Source organism: Megalobrama amblycephala, linkage group LG12 (assembly GCF_018812025.1).
Source record: "Megalobrama amblycephala isolate DHTTF-2021 linkage group LG12, ASM1881202v1, whole genome shotgun sequence".
Classification (NCBI taxonomy): domain Eukaryota; kingdom Metazoa; phylum Chordata; class Actinopteri; order Cypriniformes; family Xenocyprididae; genus Megalobrama; species Megalobrama amblycephala.
In genome coordinates, this window is record NC_063055.1 from 7,331,571 (window position 1) to 7,344,889 (window position 13,319).

Sequence of the window (13,319 nt, forward strand, 5' to 3'; positions counted from 1 at the left end):
TGTGTGCCAAACATTATAGCAGACAAAGATGGAATGGAATTGTTTCAATTGCATTAGCACGAATGGCGACTGAAGACGTGTTGCACCAGGTTTAACGCCAGTAAAATATTATTGGTTTTCCATTGTCACTGAAGTTAAACTTAGGGCATTGAGTTTTCATGCTCCATATTTTAGTGTACACAGATGAGATTTGAGAGCTATGGTGTAAGAAAAAGGATTTTTTTTTTTAGCTCAACTGTAGAAATAAAAGCTATATATAAAGTTTTTTGTTCATTACTATTTTTTAGTAATATTGTATGGCAGCTTTACAGCACATTTTTATATGAATAATTTTAGTGAATTGATTCTTTCATTTAAAGGGGTCATAAAATGCCAGTTTTACAATATGTAAAATAAGTCTCTGATGTCCCCAGAGTGTGTAGGTAAAGTTTTAGTTCAAAGTACACTACAGGAGCTCCTGTTAGCAGCACTGCAGCTCCGATTAACTGCGTTACCTCACGCAGACTCACTGAAAATGATAGAGACTTTCCAGCCTTTCATGTTCAAATCGGAGTTGGACACGATGGAGAGACTCAAGAAGAAGTGACACGTAGAGTGCAACAGGACGTTTCTGAACGGTTAATTGATGAATTTATGTAGCTGATGTAGAGTTAACTAAAGTCATTAATTAGCATATTCTGCATCTATAAATGGCTCATGTGGGAACGTGTAAGATGCCTACAGATCCAGAGAATATATGCTGCATGAAGATAGAACAGGTATAGTTTAGTTTAATTACAGATATAACTTGTCATGTTGTCATCTTGCTTTTATGACATGCTATTGCATTTGTGTTTCATACTGTATTGCAGTAATATGGCCCCACCCCTTTGTTGCGTGTTCTCGGGGGCAGGGTTTATGTAAATTTTAGAAGAAGCTTGTTGTAGTCCTTAAAAAAAAATATTTAAAAGAAAATATCTCCCTTATGCTCAAACAGCAACATTACACACTAACTAAAGTTAAAAAAGTGAAATCATAATCAACCACTCCTTTAAATGAGCCAGTTCATAAAGTCGTAACGTTTAGCATTGTTAGCTATGCTTTCAAAAGAATATCTCAGCTATACAGTATATCAAAAATCTAAAAATGTTATAAAACATTCTTATCCTTAAAGCTGCTTTGAGTAAATGTGTCTGCAAAATGAATAAATGTGTTATTTTAGTACTATTTATATACCTTTGTAGTATTTATTTTAAAAATGATTAGCTTTCATAGCTTTTTATATTTAAAGTTTTTTTTTAGTTTGTCTTAGTAAAATTATGAATTTAAAGGTGCTACAGAGGATCATTTCGTCGACTGAGAAACCAAAGACTGTTAGTGAGTTTTTGAAATGAGCGCATGCATAAGAACAACCCCCTCCTTCACAGCTCATTTCGAGGGAACGCCTCCCAAAACTCGTGCACGAGTATTGGAACGCGAGTGTTTACCACCGGCATTCGCTGTGTCGTGTTAGTGGATTCATTATGTCGGACTCACCGCAGGTAACTCATAATCTGCAGTTGTTACTCCTGTCTCCTGACAAAAACACTGCATGCGGCGCCTGTGGAGTGTGGAAAGTTACTGGAGCGCGCAGCCGCGCACGTCTCTCACAAGGAACGTCACGGCAGTGATTGACAAGCCAGAGGGCCAATCGTTTACGCGATCATCGGCTAATGTTTTTAAGGCCCTACCTCGTGCACAGATGATGTATATTAATATTATTCCTTTTAGTGCACCTAATAAATAGTCTTTTATCAGTTAGTAAAGACAGTTTCAAGTAATATTGCAAAAATGTAAAACAAAACATCCTCTTTAGCACCTTTAAGTATTTCTATTTAACTTACATTTTTAATATTTCAGTTTTAGTACTTCAACTTATTTTTTTATTTCAATTAGTTTCCAAAGCAAAATTTCTAAGTTCTGTTTAAATGTTTTTGTTTTGTTTTATGTTATGTTATGTTATGTTATGTTATGTTATGTTATGTTATGTTATGTTATGTTATGTTTGACTGTTTGACTGTGTTTTGTTTTTTGATTTGTTTTTGTTTTGTTTTGTTTTGTGCTTTGCTTTGCTTTCAATGTTTTTGGTTTCACTAAATGTTTTCATTCATGAGTAGCTTGTAGTTTGACAAGCTAAAATTTCATGAAAGGAACAAGCCCTGGATTGCAGCAACGTGGGTGAGTAAATTACATAATTTTCATTTTTCTTTGAATGTAGTCCCATTTATTTACATTCATGTACCGATAAAAGTGAATATTACTGCAGAACTGTTATCTGAACTTATCTCTCTGACGGTCTATGACAGGTGCCAAACAGGCTTTATGAATGTGTAGTGAGGTTATGAATGCAGCCTGAAGTCATGATGAAGGGATTTAGATGGGTTTACAGCTTTAAACTTAATCCTAAATTGGAGGGTTTCCTTCCAAACCCCCACATGGCCCAAATCTCTCAATAAAACATGAGCGAGGCAGCAGAGGAGCCTGGATACATATTTAAACAGGTTATTGAATATAGAGAGAATGCGTCTTGTGTTTAAATATGTGTTTTAACAACTGTGTGTACATGTGTGTGTTCATTTAGCAGCCTCATTGTCGAGGCACTTCCTGTGATTTCTGTTTCCTGTGTTCTTTCGAGGCTTGCTTGAGTTTCAAACGCGGCCTGATTCAAATATTCTTTTTCTTCTTCAAAAACCCATAAAGTGCTGATAAATGGTTTAAAGAGAGACACTAAAAGCATGAAACTCCAGAGAAGAGAAAGAACGGAGTGAGTGCGGTATCAGGTGTGTAAATATGTGTGTGTGTGTGTGTGTGTGTGTGTGTGTGTGTGTGTGTGTGTGTGTGTGTGTGTGTGTGTGTGTGTGTGTGTGTGTGTGTGTGTGGCCAGCCCTGTCAGTTATGTTGGATAAATGATGTGACGGGTGAGAGTGTGCTGGAGTGTTTGAGAGGTGGATGAGTCTGTCACACTGATTGATTTTCTTTCTTCGAGCAGCGCAGGCGTCGATGGGGAATGCAAACAAGTGGCCATCTCACTCTCCACCATCTGCGCTCTGAAGACAGCTTTTCAGCGGCCACAAGCATTCTTCAAACGCTCTTTGGAGACTGGTTTGGAAAGTTTGTGCTGCTGAATATCTCTCTGTTTTAAACTCTAAAGACTAAACTTTAAAGTCACAACTTTTTTCAAAGGTTTTTAGAAGTTTGATCTCTTGCGCCTTTTTTGTGAACTAAGGCCACATTCTACGCAAGTATGCAAACATAGATGCCAGTTCTTGGCCCAGTGCATTGCAAGTGCTCATACTTGTCTTTACTGTAGTTGTGATGTTACTCCAGTACTCAAGGGGGTGCTAGAGTTACTTTCAAAATTCTGTGCCATTAAACTAGATGATTTATTACGTCAGAGACTTGAGATAAACAAAGACAGTGCAGTCTTTGTCACCTGATGGAGTTTGGGTTCCTTGCCGCTGTCGCCTTTGGCTTGCTTAGTTGGGGACACTTGACATTTGATATTCAATAGTATTCTTGACATTTATTCAACAGTGCTTCTGATCTGCCTGCATTGACACTATTATTTAAGAGCTGCTGTGCAGCCAAATTATGTACCAGCTATCAATGTAAAGCTGCTTTGACACAATCTGCATTGTAAAAAGCGCTATATAAATAAAGGTGACTTGACTTGACTTGACAGTCATATTACTATGAGTGGGAGAAAGTGCAAAGTGCAATATGGCGGAATAAGCCCCGCCTTCTAAATAAGGTCATTGCATCGCTGCCAGTGCTTGAAATGGGCCGGTATGCACAGACACTTTTCACATGTTGTCAGATTTCATTGCTGATTTCAAATGTGAAGTTTAATAGTAAGCTTGGTGAACAGCTTTGTAGAATTTGATGTTTCCCCATTAAAAGAGATAGGAACTGTACTCGCATGACTGAAATAGCTGCCTGAGAGGCGTTTCCAAGATGGCCGCTGAGTGTGATTACTTGTCTTAAAGGGACTTTGTTTATATTCATGTACTTGCATAAAATATATTTCAGTTTTATGTGAATGTGACTAGTCCCACAAAAATATTTAAGTCACACTTTGCATTCACCTGGGGCGTTGATGCTTGATGGAGGCCATTTCTGAAGTTTGGTGCTGATGCTACAGTCTTAGTGACAACATCCAATGCTAACGTCTATTTGCATAAGATGCTCTGATTGGTTGACGCCTGCATCAGTTAAAACTTTTCAACTTCTGCCACGAGCAATGCCAGTGACGCAACGCAACGAAACCCACAATTCAGTTCGGCAATGCATGAGGTCACCCATTCAAAGTAAATGAAAAGCGTTAATGCCAATGCCCCGTGTGAATGCACCGTTAAGTCGCACTTAAAAATATTTTATAACTAGCATTGTTATTTTAGCATTGTCTATATACAATTTTAGTATTTATTAATTTTTTGATTTTATCTTTATATTTTATATAAAAAATATATAATTTACATTTATTATAATAAACATTTTTATAATGAAAATATAAAATATTTACTTTATACTTTTATATTTTCATTTTAGTTTGTTTTTAGTGTTTTTGTTGTGCTTTTTTCATTTTTATTAGTTAGGTGTTTTTTTTTTTTTTTTTTTCTTGTTTTTACTCATTTTATTACTTCAACTTAAAAAGCTTGGCAACTAACTAAAATAATTTTAAGTTTTTCATTGAATGTTTATATTTTATTTCAGCTTTATTTTAATTTCTGAAAACTGTACTGGCATCTGCAAACAAATAGTGCTACAGTTTTTCTCAGAACTAATACAGCGTTCTTTACTATGTCATATTGTGGGATATTCCTACTGGATATCTCTGACTTACAACCATACAGGTGTTCAACAAGTGGGAGTGCTTTGCAGTGTTCGACTGCTGACTAAGAAGTCTCCTAGCAACTAAATTGTAGAGGATAATTGACATGATGCAATGCTAGCAATTGTTTTGCAGGTGTAAAATAATCAAGAAATCATTATAATAATTATCAGAAATGCTCATTTACTAGATTTTGCACACTTGCCTCTGCAATCAGTTTTTTTAATCATGTGACGTTTGGGCTCATTGTTGCATTTCATTTTATTTAAAGTACAAAATGTTCCTGGATCAACATCTTTAATGATCCTGGAACAACATTGTGTTGTTCCAGGATCAACAAAATAGGTTGATCAGGAACGCTTTTAACTTTAACTAAAATTTTACAGGTGTTTGGGCTGTGACATTCAGATGTTTTTAAGTGTCCAAAAACTTTTTGGTTGCCACTGAAAAATTACAGTCCAACAAATGGAAGTGCAGTATCTATAACAGTGTTTTTTCTATATTATTCCTAGGAGATCTTGGATAGCGTTCTTCAGGATGTTCCTCACTGCCGTTTGTCGGATAATAACCTCGGTACGGTGGCCACCAGCATCCTCCTGCCCTCCGGACCACGCAGCCCTCTCTACAGCTGGAGGTGGTACCCGCAAACATGCCTCTCTCTGACAGGCCTCTCACCAAGATGAATTCATCGCCAGCACGGGTTGAAATACTCTGGCCAAAACAAGTAATTTGATTGCCCCGACCGCAAATTAAGTTAGTGTGATTCAATTTTCGATTTGGAGCTATCCAGCAGCCATACATCACAGCAGACATATTTCATTACCCAGCTAAAGCAGGTTCGGGGCGGGGCCAGGGGTGCAGGTCTCCACAGGAAGACATCATAGCATTGTTATGGCACACATTCAGTCCCTCACACTCCTTTCCTCCCAGCTACAATGTGGCTATTTATAACACACAAACACATATGGCTGTCACCACACGCACTCTCGAGCGCATCAGATATATCTAGATAATTGTGATTGTCTCTGTCCGTTCGGTGAGAGATGATGTAAACAGCATTATCGCCACTGTTTTGGAAAGGAAATGTGTGTGTGTGCATGTAAGAAAAACGGCACTCTGTCATGGAGTGATGCAAAACGACACTTCTCGCAGTTTATGCCTCTGAGAATTTTTGTCCGTTTCCCTGGTGACCGGCCATCACACTGATTGCGCTGACATAAATAATATTCTGAGTGCTGTTCGTAGTCTGATGAGGGTTCTGTGAAAAATGAAATTTTTGTGTGCCTCCATTTCTTTCCCGGTTGTTTTGTATTTTTATCATTAACAGTGTTATTTTAATATTGATAAAATATGATTGAAGTATTTATTAATATTTTTGCTTAATAAATTTGCTTTTATTTTTGTCATTTTAGTTATAGTCATTTTTATGTCATTTTTATCAGTTTTGTTTTTTTTATATTTCTTTTTAGTTTAATTTATTTGGATTTCTTATTAGTTTTAGTAATTTTAGAACTTATTAAACCGATTTATATCAGTTGAGGTGCCTCCCAATGTGCATATGCACTATTTTATGATGTTTTGTTGTATAATTAGTGCGAGTAGTGTGTTCACACTGAAAATTTCAAATAGAAAAAGTGCACTTTAAATGATACACTTAATTTACTGAAAAAACAAAGTGTGGAATGTTGGACACGACATGCACTCAACTGTCGCAGCTTTAATAGATCCTTTTCACAGACTGTGATGACGCGTTTTAACGGTCATCAATATCGTAAATCATGCAAAGTTTTTTATATTCTTTTTTTTTTTTTTTATGTAGGTACATTTATAACACTATACTTAGTATTATATTACCTTTGCATCAAATTTAAAAAATCTAGTTAACGCTGCTGTGATTTATTTCACGATTTTCATGAGTGACAGTAAAAATGACATCCTTCTCTCTTCTGACTACCGTTAACAATCGCTCTCTATTTTTTTCTTCTTTTTGAAAGTTGTGAAAACACTATTGTGGAGTTTTTCTTTTCCTATTTGCTATTTAAAAATATATTTAATGTATTCTCTTATTCACCGCTATGGAATTTTAACCAACTATGACGACTTCCGCTTCTGAGAATGTGAAATGTGAAAAGAGTCTATTACGTAGCGGAGGGGGAGGGGCTACCAGACTCCAACGTTGAATGACAAAATAACCTTATAAAATTCACACAATACACGTTTGAGTACATAGTGCATAAGTACATGGTGTATAGTGCGTCATTTGGGACACGGCTTTAGTTGCCAAGGCAACATTTTTAATTTAGATTTAAGTTTTTAATAATTTGTTCCCTTGTTTTACTAAATCGTGCACAGTGCACACTATATAATAATTAATTCCCTCATTTTGCTAAATTGTGCGCATGATATAATAATTGGTTCCCTCGTTTTGCTTAACTGGCACACAAATAATTAGTTCCCTCGTTTTACTAAATCATGCACATGATATAATAATTAGTTCCCTCATTTTACTAAATCATGCACATGATATAATAATTAGTTCCCTCATTTTACTAAATCGTGCACACGATATAATTGACCCTTCGCCGGAGTTTGATTGACAGGTGATCTAACCAATCATAACGCTGATTCCACCATTTTGTCCGACAAAGCAGTCAGGAGTTAGAAGATGAACCTCGGTGGACTTGAACTTGAAAATGGTGTGTACTGTCGTCTTTTTGCATTTGAAACAACATTCCTTCTCATGTTCATTCATGTTTAATGCTATAAATTAACTAGTAGGAAGAGATGATTGGTTTACAAGCCGCTTGAGCTGGCTGAGGCACCACAGCCTGTCACGACACATTAAAGAGCGTCAAAATGGTTTTTATTGTTCAAATTTCTTAAAAAATTACACAATTTGAAAGCTGGGACTTTAATATCATAAGTATCCTGCTCTGTCTTGTCTGTTGACGTGTTGTCAGTGTCCTCTTTGCTCCGCGATGTATTTTTCACTCTGTGTGGCTTGACAGCGCCATGGCTTGTCGGACAAAGCAACAGTAACCAAGGGGGGCGGGTCTTTGCGAAGGGTCAATTAGTTCCCTGGTTTTACTAAAGCACGCACACGATATAATTAGTTCCCTAGTTTTACTAAATCTTCTGCACCAGGGCCGCCCATAGCATAGGCGACATTGGCAGTTGCCTAGGGCGCAAAATGACTGGGGGGCGCAACACAAAAGTATTTTTTTTTCTCGGAAGAGCGCCCTCTTGTGGCCATCTTGTGACTCTTTGCTTGAGTTAACTGCTTATTTAATTTTACTTTATTTTCTATAAAATAAATGTAAGCTTCTGCAATGTTGTTTTAATTTCAGTTACATTACTGCTTGCTTTTAATTCACCAAAAAGTGCAGTAAATGTCTTTTGAAAAAGACCATGACTATGACTATAATCTAGCATTCATGGATTAAAATAATTTAATTAGCATCTCAGTGGACTTGCTGTCATCAGCATCAATAATGATGTTTCTCAGAATTTGTCATTTGATGCAGTCATTGATGACTTTGCTGCAAAGAAATCCAGGTGTGCTTAGTTTTGAAACTGTTCTGTAATTTTGAAAATATAATAGTTTTTTGCACTTTTTTGTTGATTTGCACTTTAATTTCTAATTAAAATTTTGTGTTATTCTTCAGGTGACTGTGAGTCAAATTTGTTTTTTATTATCACAATTTATTCACTACTTATTTATGTTAATACTTATCAGTATGTTATATTATGTTATATTATAGTAAAGTTTTGAAAAATCTGCATTTTCTGAATTTTTTAATGGTGGTGGGGGGATGGGGGGGGATCTAAAATCTCACCTGGGGCACCAAAAGAGCCTGGGCCGGCTCTGTTGCGCACAATATAATTAGTTCCTTCGTTTCACTAAATTGTGCGCACAATATAATTAGATCCCTAGTTTTACTAAATGATGCGCACAATATAATAATTTGTATCCTTGTTTTACTAAATCAAAATGAGGGAACGAATTAGTATGATGTGGCCACAATTTACTGAACTGAGGGAATGAATTAACATTTTGTGTGCACAATTTACTTAAAATGAGGGAACAATTTTTTAATTTGTGACTATAATATATATTTTTGTCCACATGTCATGTACAGGGCACTGTAATGTCAATAACTGAACACAATTTTTTTTATATAGTTTTAGTTAACAATAACACATCATTAGCTATCATTCCAAGTGACATCTGCAAACAAAGCTTTAATTTATTTCTAATTCACCTAGTTTTACTTAGTAATTTTAGTACTTAAAGGATTAGTTCACTTTCAAATTAAAATTTAAAATGTTATATGTTTTAACCATAAATGCTCATCTTGAACTAGCTCTCTTCTTCTTCTCTATTTGAAGTCCAGCAGTGTAGACACTGCTAAGTGTATTACTGCCCTCCACAGGTCAAAGTTTGAACTAAATTGTCATATACAATATGCTAGTGCAAGTATACAACAATTAGTTCAAACTTTGACCTGTGGAGGGCAGTAATACACTTAGCAGTGTCTACACTGCTGGAATTCAAATAGAGAAGAAGAAGAGTGCTAGTTCAAGATGAGCATTTATGGTTAAAACGTATAATATTTTACATTTTTTTTAGAAAATGAGTGATGGTTTCTCTAGATAAGACCCTTATTCCTCGTCTGGGATCGTGTAGAACATTTTGAAGCTGCAATGAAACTGTAATTTTGACCTTGAGCCGTTTGGAGGCCATTGAAGTCCACTATATGGAGAAAAATCCTGGAATGTTTTCATCAAAAACCTTAATTTCTTTTCGACTGAAGAGAGAAAGACATGAACATCTTGGATGACGTGGGTGAGTAAATTATCAGGAAATTTTAATTTGAAAGTGAACTAATCCTTTAATCTTATTTATTTCAGTAGTTGCCCAGGCAACATTTCTAATTTGCATTTAAGTTTTTCATCTAATATTTATATTTTATGTTTGCTTTATTTCAATTACAGAAACAATGATTGCTTGTGTTCTCGCAAAATGGTTGTGGAGTCGTGCAATGTGACAAATACACTCTAAAGTGTGCACTTCTTTTTCAGCATGCTGGCTGACTTTTGAATAGTCACTTATTGACGGATTTGTAAACAGAATATGGTGTTTATGTCTGTTGCCCCTTAAGCCGAATGTGGCAATCTATGTGGTGAGATTGGGCTGTTGAAGTGGAAGTAAACAGACTGAGTTATATTTCATTATCCTGATCATTTCCCACAGATGTATCTATGAAAACACTGATTAAAATGCGTATAAAGAATTTTTATAGCTCCGGGGAGGAAAAGAAGTGGTGTTTGAATCACAGCTGAGGCCGTATTGAATCTGCGGTCAATTAGGAAGATGAAAACACATTTTCTGAGCACATATTAAAATAAGAAGAACCCAGGAAGGGGTGAGAGCCGTTTCCATGTTTCTAGTTTGTTAGGCTCGAGGGAAGTCTAGTGGAGAACTCTCGCAGCAGTCCGTGCTGCTAACCGCTTTAAATACAGCACGAATTTCCTGCGGATCTCGGCCGGTGTAATTGGAAAGGCGTGTTATTGATTGCATTGGAGACTATGACTAATGAATAGATTTAGCTCGAGTTCCCGCTCCTGTTTTTTCAGCTCTCAGTCAATGACAGCGGCGCCGCAGAGCAACAGGCCGAGATTACTGTAACAATCCTGTTATTCTGTTCTCTAATTAGGACGGGTCACTCTATTTACCGGTATGATGCAATTCATGTTGCGAATGGAACTCGGTCCATTTGCGCTCAGTCATTATTTTCCGGTTTAATGGGGGTGTCGAGACAGGGTGTTTTTGTGAGTCCGTGAGCTCTTTAAAGACAATTGGACTTGTAATAGACAGAGAAATGCTTGGCTGGTTCATTGCAGCTGTTGTTGTCAATTATATCGAACACCTGAACTTGTGAAACATCAATACTTCTTTCTCTCTGCCGACGCATTATTATTATTATTAAATGTATCTGTTGGCATGATAGTGTGTAGTAAATGTGCTTTAAGTGTTTTTTAGTACACCTTGCATCTCTGACTCTGCCTGTCGTTTATTTTCTTTCGTTTGCTGACGTCAGATTGGCTGACATGTCTTTAGAGGCGGGGTTTTGGAGAGAGGGTTTATGGCTGAAGTTAAAGCAAAAGTTATAACACCTTTGTAGTTTCTACAGTAGCATAATTTTGTTTATTCTTTATATGTAAATAATACAATTAGCCTATTGAATTTTTGATGGCCTCAGCCTTGTTTAGTACTTTGAGCTGGTGTGGTGTATTGGTTAAAGGTGCCCTAGAATCAAAAATTGAATTTACCTTGTCATAGTTGAATAACAAGAGTTCAGTACATGGAAAAGACATACGTTGAGTTTCAAACTCCATTGCTTCCTTCTTCTTATATAAATCTCATTTGTTTAAAAGACCTCCTAGAAAACAGGCGAATCTCAAAATAACACCGACTGTTACGTAACAGTCGGGATCATTAATATGTATGACCCCAATATTTGCATATGCCAGTCCATGTTCAAGGCATTAGACAAGGGCAGCCAGTATTAATGTCTGGATCTGTGCACAGCTGAATCATCAGACTAGGTAAACAAGCAAGAACAATAGCGAAAAATGGCAGATGGAGCGATAATAACTGACAAGATCCATGATTACATGATATTTTTAGTGATATTTGTAAATTGTCTTTCTAAATGTTTTGTTAGCATGTTGCTAATGTACTGTTAAATGTGGTTAAAGTTACCATCGTTTATTACTGTATTCGCGGAGACAAGAGCCGTCGCTATTTTCATTTTAAAACACTTGCAGTCTGTATAATTCATAAACACAACTTCATTCTTTATAAATATCTCCATCAGTGTAGCATTTTGAGCTGAAATTTCACAGACACATTCAGGGGACACCTTAGACATAACATCTTTTGAAAAAACGTTCTACGGCACCTTTGGTTAAGGCTCAAAACGCAAGTATTGGAACACAAGCACTGCTAGCTAACTTGTAGTCTCAGCCTCAGTCGGACCGTTGGCTGAAAGTCTGATGAATATGGCACACTGAACTGGAAACATTTCAGGATTTTCAAAGTCATCATCTGGTTGGTTGAATTCTACAGGATGTCTGGGAGACGTGTGCGTTGCGTTCTTTAATTGTCCTCCTGGAAACAAATGCTGTGATGCCAAACCCCCTCGCGGAAGAAGAACGCTGTCATGTTTACAACTGTGACAATGAGCGTTTATCAGGATCAAGTATGTGAAGTTTGAAGCTCCATTGTTGCAGTAAACTTGCACAACGTTCTTGAATGAATAATTTATTAGATGCATGTCGATCTGTTATTGTAGGACATCGACTTTACATTTACACGCCCCTAAATATGACTCGGAACAAAATGATCTGTAATTGGTTGCGTTACATGTCAATCAAATGTCCTATTGGGCGGTCCTTGGCCAATGAAAGCTGCAATAGAGTCCATACCTTCTGCCGTCAGTCCGACGGTCTGGCTACGCGAGACTAGCTAACATGTAGATCCAAATCACGAATTAATCAATATGTGTCAGATTTCAAATCCATCAAGTCGTTTATTATCTGAACAGTAGAAGAACATGTGAAATCTGACTTCTACAAACTTGATCCAAACCAGTAATGTGACTAGATTCATCCATCCTGGTTTGTTTTTGTTTGTTTGTCTACTTATTTATTTGTTTATTTATTCATGTTTATTTTATTTGTGTTTATTCATCCATGTTTGTATTTATTTGTTTATTTATGCATTTGTGTTTCTTTTTATTTCATTTATGTGTATTTATTAATTTGTTTATAATTTATTTATTTAGGGTTAGGATTTATTAATTTACTCATGTTTATTTATTCATTTTTGTTTGTTTATACATATGTATTCATGTTTATTTATTTATTCATATTTATTAATCTGTGTTTTTATTTATTTGTTTTTGTTTATGCATTTGTGTTTGTTTTTATTTGTTTATTCATTTGTGTTTATGCATATGTATTCATGTTTATTTATTTGTTTATTCATTCATTTGTGTTTATGCATATGTATTCACATTTGTTTATTTGTTTATTTATTCATTTGTATTTATTATTTATTCATTTATTCATGTTTTTGTATATTTGTTTACTTTTTTTTATGCATTTGTGTTTATTTATTTTTATTTGTGTTTATTTATTTGTTTATTTATTTATTTATTTATTTCTGTTTTAATTTCTTTAGGGTTAGGATTTATTTATTCATGTTTAATTATTTATTCTTTCGTGTTTATGCATATTTATTTGTATTTGTTTTGTTTTGTTTATGTGTTGTGTAGACTATGAACATCTAAACAGATTTTGATTTAGATCCATTTGTTTAGATCCATATGTTGAATTGTTTTTAGTGTGAACAGCAACAACAACAAAAAATCTGGATCTGTTTAAATTAATCCATGTGGTTTGT

The 13,319-nt window shown here is 35.6% G+C and overlaps 1 long non-coding RNA gene across 1 annotated transcript; it reads left to right on the plus strand.

The window, feature by feature from the left end:
• The first annotated feature begins 2,028 nt into the window (after positions 1-2,028).
• Positions 2,029-6,184, plus strand: LOC125279970. The gene is made up of 3 exons (XR_007187497.1): positions 2,029-2,798; positions 3,008-3,129; positions 5,362-6,184. It is a non-coding gene; the product is annotated as an uncharacterized LOC125279970 (long non-coding RNA).
• Positions 6,185-13,319: the final 7,135 nt, after the last annotated feature.